We start from the raw sequence: 8791 nt of genomic DNA on the forward strand, positions 1-8791 counted from the left end.
ATGTATGGATTAGTGGACCCCATTTTTATTCGAGTTGGACACCACTGCTCTACGCAACTCTAAGATTGTAAATTGCAGAGGAAGTTCCAAACTGCATTAGTAGAGGGGATCCCCTTATCTGATAATTCCCTATCCCAACAAAATCACAGTTATTTTCCTTGTTCCTAATTTCCCTTACATCTAAACCCTCTTTTGTATTTCCCAACTGGCACCACACTAAGGCAAGTCTTTATTCTGTTATTATATCACCTTAACTAAATCATACCTATCTGGACTATTACAACAGCCTTCTAATAGATCCTAGGCTTCCAGTCTCCCTCCATCCACTCTATCCTTTACACCTCTGTTCAAATAATATTCCTTATAGCTTAATCTGGTTATTGTTCTCCTCTCCCCATTATTTAATATGTCAGGTTCGAATTTTGGAGGTAGGGGCCTGTATTTGAAGACTTTCACATTATGACTGACCATTTTACATACCTTTTCTCATATTACTATCCTTTAATATTAAGCCAAAGTGGTCCTAGAACATGCACCATGTTTATTATTTTATTGCATATCTATGGCTTTGTCTACATTGTCTTTCATCTAGATCATCTTCTCTCCTACTCTCCACCTTTAGATTGCTGCTCCTCTGCTAAAACCCAAATAAAATGGTACTTTCTCCAAGAAAACTTCCTGTAGCCACTCACTCCACCCCAATCAAAAAAGGAATATCAAACTTTTACTCTCAGACTTCACTTGCAATTTTGTTTTGTACCTATAGACTAGGATACTCTGATGCAAGTATGTAAAACTATGGAATGCCATTACCTGTGAGAAGGTCAGCTTGTCTGGATCACTGACATTAGTCTGGACAGTGATGTAAAATGATACTGGAAAGGAAGGGTTGGGTCAGGTTATACAGGACTTTAGAAGCTAAGCACTGGAGTTTACATTTCTTTTGTGTCATTATGAAGACACTGAAGTTGGTTGAGGAGGAGAGAGTCATCTTGATATGCATGTATATGTGTATATATGTAAGTATATACAAAAAAGACACCTTGTGTTGAAACTGTTTCCAAAGATTTTGAGAAATTGTAAAACATATACATATTTATGAGTATATATATATAATATGTATACATCTTGAGATATATGTGTATCTATATAAACACACAATAAGACAGCCTAAGATAGAACTTTTTCTAAAGATTTTAGAAAATTCTACAACAACCATCCATCTATCCATCCATTCACCTATCTTTCTGTCTGTCCGTTATTCATATAGCATAAAGAAATTATAAAAGTAGCCCCTTCTGAAATATATTAAATGTGAATATACTAGGCAGTAGAGGGTAGATCACTAATGACATATTTTTTGAAATAACCGTCAGGCACAAAAGGAGTCAGAATTCTAAAGAGAACATGAATGTCAAAACCAGGATCTTGATTGAGTCTTTTACTTAGATTTTGCTCAGATTTTCCAAGCAACCTGCCACTGGTTAGTTTTGAATTCAGACATTTTTTCCATAAATGACAAGAATCTTCCATTTTGTCAGTGACCAGTTACAAAGAAATTTGTTCTTATTCTTGGTTATTTATCAGACTTCTGATTAGGCAGTATTAGAGCTCAGTGGCTTCTGTTTTCTAGAATGCAAATGAAAACCACTACTTTGTCAATGGGCAGTGATCCTTGAAGAAAATGTTTAAAAAAGCAAAATCCAAATGGAAAGGGGAGAAATAGTAAGCAAATATTTCATAAGATAATTAGTTCTTGATTTGGAAGGGGCTTCGAAGATTATGTAAGCCAAGGCCCTCAATTTGCCAATGAGTAAACAGACATGGGGAAATGAATATTTGTCCAAGATCAGACAGTAAATAGGAGTGAGGATGTGAACCTAGGTCCCTCATTCAAAATTCACTTCTTATTCCACTATACCCCTTTGAACACATACCCAAAGTCCTTCTCTGTTGCCTCATTGTGGCATGGAAATGACCTCAGGGTTTGAAGATTCTGGTGGTGATCTGCAGTCTCTGGTAGTTCTTAGAAACATTGAGAACCTGACAATTGACCTACTGATAAACTGGTTCTGTCTCTCAAGGACTAACCTAGTTAAATTCAGAGAGACGCATTATCTGAAGACTGGTGATATTTTTTTTCCTACAACAGCATCTCACAAAGATTACCTCCTGAGATATCAAGGAGAATTTGATCTATATCTGTGGAAGGAGTATCCAAGAAGATGAAATTCATTATCTTCTGAGTAGGAAGTACCACGAGACTGTGTAAGAGTATGGGTAGAGTGGTATGCTAGTAATGTTTAACAACTTCCTGTGGGGAGGGGGAGATAAAAAAATGAATGAAACACTTTTAAGTTCAATCTGCATTATTAACATTTCATTAATATTTTCTCCATTTCTGTAAGCCTAGTAAATTAACAACAACAACAAAATCAAGCCCAGACTTACAGTGTTTGCTGATTATCGAATAGTAAATGCTCATACTGAAAAGTTAGTAGTCATGAGTAGTATGAGCTGGTTTAATTGGCTAGAGCCCACCCCTGGTGTTCTTGTTGTAACAAGTACCTTATATCAGTCAGTCACACCACTCCATGATTAAAGCCCTAGGAATAATGTAATTAAAGTAAGTGATGCTAAGAGGCCCTGTAGTTCATTACACAGTGTTTCCTGCAGAAGTAAAGCTCTCTTCCTTGAACCTGGGACTCTTGTTTATTTCATGGATCCTTTGGCAGCCCAATGAAGACTATGCATCACTTCTCAAAATATTGTTTTTAAGTACATAAAATAAAATTGCAAAGGAAACAAATTGCACTGAAATGTTTATCTTTTTTTTTTAGTTAATGAACCCTTGCCCCCTAAGTTATGAATTCTTTCTGCTGGCCACAATTGTTGAAATGATAGGCATTAAATGAAATTTAATTTTTTATTAATTAATTTTTTAATTAATTAATTAAATTTAATTAACACTAGCTGTGTGACCTTAGGCAAGTCACTTAGCCCCCATTGCCCTGGCTTAAATGCCATTTAAATTAAAATTAATTAATTAATTTTTCCTTTTTCCATCCCAAATAAAATTCTTATTAAGAAAATATGAATATAAATTAACACATTCTAAAGAAAGAAAGGTTACAGTAAATGACATGCCAATTTAAAACAAGAATTTAAAGAGGGTAAAACCTAGGGATTTTGAGCTTCCTCCTCAACTGCACCTCCAAGAATACCTACTTTTCTTTTAAGCTAAGCTTAAGTACCACTTTGCTATAAACCTTTTTCTGATACTCTTCCTCAGTCTTCTCCCCAAATCATTTTGTATTTGCTCTCTCTCTCTCTCTCTCTCTCTCTCTCTCTCTCTCTCTCTCTCTCTCTCTCTCTCTCTCTCTCTTTCTCTCTTTCTCTGTATGTGTGTATGTGTACACAGTGTAGGCAGCATATACATATGTATATAATATCAATATGTTTATAGAGAGATATGTGGATATAAACACATATATGTAGCTATAGATAAATACCAATAGAGAGATATCTAAATGGTTAGATATGAACCGATATCTGTGTTTACACATGCATATACATGTCTGGCCACTGGACCCAGATAGCTCTGTAGGAGAGAGGGATACTTGTGACTTTGCATTGCCCTCCCTCACTTAAGTCTAGTTCACTTACATTCCACAACATCACCTATTTGATGCCATGGTCCTTTTTCTAGAATGAAGGACAAACAAAAACAACCAGTTATGTCAATCATGTCATATCCAACTCTTCGTGATCTTATTTGGGGTTTTCTTGGTGAAGGAATTGGAGTGGTTTGCCATTTTCTCATGTAGCTCATTTTACAGATGAGGAAACTGGTCACATAGCTAGTATATGTCTACAGCTTCATTTGAACTCAGGAAAATGAGTCTTCCTGACTCTGTCTGGTGTTCTAAGCACTATGGCACCACCTAGCTACACACACAAACACACACATATTTATAAATGTATAGAGCTAGAGATTGGAATACAGTGAGAGATACATACACCTGCTATGTACCCTGGGATAATATAAGTCCCTTGAGAACAGGGATAGTTTCACTTTTGTCTTTGTTTTCTCAGGAACAACATAATTCCTGGGACATAGTGTTGAGGTATCCTTTTTTATCTTCCTCTGCTTCCTTTTTCTTTCTTCTGAGATTGTTTATTTGATTAATAACTATTTCCCCTATAGCTATCTGTGCATAGTCAAGGGCTCTGTTTAAAGCTGCTGTGGCAACTGATTTAACCTCCCTACTGGATAAATTTCTCTTGGCTTTCACTTTTAACTCTCATCAGGAAGAACTGCAGTCAAATTCTGTCTAATAAATCTCAGGAGAGTATCGTTTTGTAGGTCTTCAGGCAATTTCCCTGGTTTCCTTCAAATCTCAGTTTAAAACTCATTTTCTGCCAGAGGCCTTTTTGCTTCCCTCTAGGTATTATACTCTATCATACCATACAAAAGGACATGACACAATATGATATGATACCATACAACACAACACAATGTAATATGATACTATGATATGATGAGATACTAACTATGCAGACTGGCATTGGCAAGAGCCTTCTGAGCTCATATTGCTCTGATCAGTCACAGTTAGACACACTGTACATTGGCCCCAACATAGTGATAGCATTTTGGTTGTCTTCAATCACAAAGGATAACAAACAACAACCAACTAGCTGATTCTTTCTCCTTTCAAGTTACCTTCAGTTTACACTTTTCATATCTTAAATGTACCTACTTATTTATATGTTATCATCTGCCACATTAGAAATAACATTCCATGAGAGCAGGGACTGGCTTTTCTTTTTTCTTTTCCTTTTTTTCTTTTGGTCTTTTTGGAGGGGGAAGGCAGGGCAATGGGGGCTAAGTGACTTGCCCAAGGTCACACAGCTAGTAAGTGTTAAGTGTCTGAGGTCGGATTTGAACTCTGGTCCTTTTGACTCCAGAGCCACTGTACCACCTAGCTGCCCCTGATTTTGCTTTTCTTTGCATACCCTCCTAGCACTTTACACAGTTTTTGGCACATAGTAAGCATTTAATAAATGCTTGTTGACTGACAGTGCTTTCCTTTGCAGGTTAAAAGGAAATTCCTGATTTTAGCTTACAATGCATTTTCCCCACAGTAAAGCTATAACATCTGCTCTTTTATCGTTATATTTTGCCCACATAAGCATATAAGAAAAGTAAAGTTCTTCTTGTTATATCAGCCATGTATGCCATTCCTTTGGTCTCTGCTGTAACCATATGTATGGTCTAGGTGTGTCCAGAGATGCTCTAGTTCACATTCTTAGACGCCTAAAGTCAGTGTCTATATTCCGCTAGCTTCCATATCTAAGAAAGAGAAACAGCAGTATTTATATGCAGCCTTGGGTTTTTTTGCATATAAAATATTATGATTAAACTACCGTAGATGTCCTCCCAAATTCCTTAAGCTCTCTATCTCACATGGGTGAAATCATTAAAAAAGTAAAATGTATTTTTAAAAATGTTAGTTGTATTATGCAGTTTTCTGCAGTGGTTTTGCAGGAATAATACTTGATCACATCAAAGGTCAGCTCACCATCCCTTGTCTGTTTTTGTTCACAAACTTCATGTTCATTTTGTTGTGAAGGTGGAATATTGTATAAAATATAACTTCAATTCAAGTACCCTTCAAAAATAGTTGAATTCAACATCTACCCTTGAACTCGAATAGACTGGGCCCTGAATAAGACTGTCTTATTGTGGGTGATAATCAAGTCAGCTTCCTGAGATCATTGCAATTAAATGCACATTGGTGAAAAGTTAAACAGAATAGAATATAATCAAGAATAAAAATAACCACTGGCATAGGAATAATTGTGGTTATTTTTGAGAAAATCCAGCATAAAGCAGCCATATAAATACAATTAAATTGATTATTAATTTAAAATAAACCTAGAAGTAAATCTTGAAACTTGTATGTGGTAAGGGAGAGGAAGTGTGTATGGTGACAGTATCATTTACCCAATCACTACACATAACAAGCAAGAGACAGGCTGGGTAGAGAAGGAAGGATAGGGAGGATGAGCTAGATTGAGCCATAAAGAATTTGAGCACCCAAACAGAGGAAGCTTATGCTCTGATGATGCAGGATCGTTGGGTTTTCAGTGCGTTGAAAATTTCTACAAACATCACCTCTAGCTTAATAATCCATTCAAGTTCTTGTAATTTCAGTAATTTCAGGGCTTTGACAGTTATGAAAGATTTTTTTTAAATCCACCAAATCCATTAGAAAACCACAAGACAGATGAAAAAAAAAACAGGTATCCACAAAGTAGGTTTAAATTGTCTCGGGTCATCCTATACATTACATGAGTTTAGAAGAGGAAAAGTCACTATGGGCTCCACTCATCATGCAATGCTCAACTGAGAAAGGTAGACTTGAGGTGAACTTTGTTGAATGGATAGATATTTTCCTTTTTTTTTTCCTTCTTTAATTTTGAGGGAATGGCTTTAATAAGCATTTAAGAAATGGGAGCATATGATCAAAGGCAGAGATAAAATTGCCTATGTGGGTCAGAAAGACTTTTGAATAGGCAGCTGGTGGCATAGCAAGCATGAGGTCTGGAGTCAGGAAGATGTGATTTCAAATTCAGCCTCAGATCCTTCCTAGCTATGTCACCTTGGGCAAGTCACTTAACTTTTGTCTGCCTCAGTTTCCTTAACAGTAAAATGAGGACAATCATATTACCTATATCCCAGGGTTACTTGAAGGATCAAATGAGATACTGTTTGTAAAAAGCACTTTAGACAATGCCTGGCCCATAGTAGGTGCCATATAAATGCTTATGCCCTTCCTCTTTGCAGACAATACTGGTTGGAACAGATGGAACATATAATCATTCATTTAGAGTTATGAGGGGCCAACACAATATTCAAGTCCATCATTTTAGAGATGAGGAAATGAGGTCCACTTAGGTTAAGGAGATTGCTTACTGATATGCAGGAAGTATCTGAGGCAGGCAGGATTTGAACTCTGGTCTTTTGACCACAAGTGTATTGCCCTATTTTTACCACCTAGGTCTCTACTGCTAAATTGTTAAGAGAAATCAAGTTGTAAATGTGGATGATGCTGAGCTATCAAGGGTCTTGAATTCAAGATCAATTTAAACTTTATTCCACTATGTATGCAAAATAAACCAATAGTATGAAAAATGAGTCTTTTAGGAAATTTCACCTGGAAGCACCATGAAGGAGATTAATTGAATGGGGAGGGGGCATTAGGCAGAGAGACCAATTAGAGTCCAGCTATTGCAAAATTCCAGGCATGAGGTGATAAGGGCTTTGACTCTACAGCTGACATTCATCCATGTTGTTGGTCTGTTCATATTGGAAATGGAATCATTTAAGGACCAAAGGGGAAACAGATTTCAGCACAAATAGATAATTCACTTGCCAAATGTTGAGGGGAGATAAGCATAATTTTCTTCTGCTAATAGTCTAGTAGCATCACTGATTTCAAATGAATTAAATGGCATTGAACTACTTATTAGTTGTGAGAAAACCAAATAGGGCTGTGAATAGTATCTTTCCAAATTATCTTCCTGGCAACCTCATACTCTGAAACTAAAGCTGAATTCCACATAAAAGGACCAAGAGAAACTGATGGCAACTGAGGCCAAGATTGCCCTACACAGCTGGATGGAGGGCAAACAGAATATCAGCTGATCATTTTCACAAAAATACTCGGCTTCTACAAACCATCTCCCAGTCCAAAGGTTTATGTTTCCTCTCACATGGCTAAATCTGCCCCCATTCTGCCAGCCAACCTAGAGTACAGCAGGCCTGATTGCTTTGTTCAGAAAGCAATTTATGCTTTTATTAATGTACCATGATATTTCAATGAACATTTCTGGCATTCAGTTGAAATGCTGTTGCCTCCCATATCCTCTGATTTTCACTTGGAATATTTTTTTTGTTACCTAAGTGTAGGATTTAGTATCATAAATTATAAAATTCTATTTGGAAGGGCCTTAGAGGTCAATGAATTCAACCTCTTTTTTTCCCCTAACAAATGAGGAAATTGGGGCTCAGATAACATAAGTGACCTGTGCAAGTTTACACAGGTAGAAAGTGGAAGTGCTATGATTTCAATCCACATTCTTTGCTTGACTTCAAACTAATTCTTCTTCTTCTAACCTATACCATATTACCTCACCCCAAAATATTTGAGAACTGTTTAGGAAACTAGCATAGCAGGTTGAATTTTAGCCTTATGAATGAAGCATATGTGAATTTGGACCCCACTTCAAAACACAATCTCTCTGTGCTTCATTTTTTCATTGGAAAGGATGGAAAGAGTTGGAGTTGATAAGACCTATATGGTCAACTGCAGCAATAAACCTCTGACCCATTGATTTAGCTTACCATTTCCCATAAGTGACATTAGATCATAGATCTTGAGTCTTGGAAAGAACCTCAGAGAGGGTCATCTAGTATGTGAGAGTTAGCAATGCAGTCAAACCTCCTGTTATGTGCACATACTAGTCCATACTAATTTATAATCTTGCAACCTTGTTACTATGATTACTTTTTTATACCAATTCCCAGACTGCTTTGGACTGTGGCCACATATGACCTTTTTCACTCAAGATATTGCAAATTATCCTTCCATTCAGAGCCTGAGACATAGGGGTATATAGTTACTAAAGCAACATCCAGCCTCCTTGCCTCTGGCTCCATCCCCGCACAAACCAGCAAGGATAGATAGATAGATAGATAGATAGATAGATAGATAGATAGATAGAT

Source organism: Petaurus breviceps, unplaced genomic scaffold, assembly GCF_028583685.1.
Source record: "Petaurus breviceps papuanus isolate PSGF00001 unplaced genomic scaffold, PetGlider_PUasm1.0 221, whole genome shotgun sequence".
NCBI lineage: Eukaryota > Metazoa > Chordata > Mammalia > Diprotodontia > Petauridae > Petaurus > Petaurus breviceps.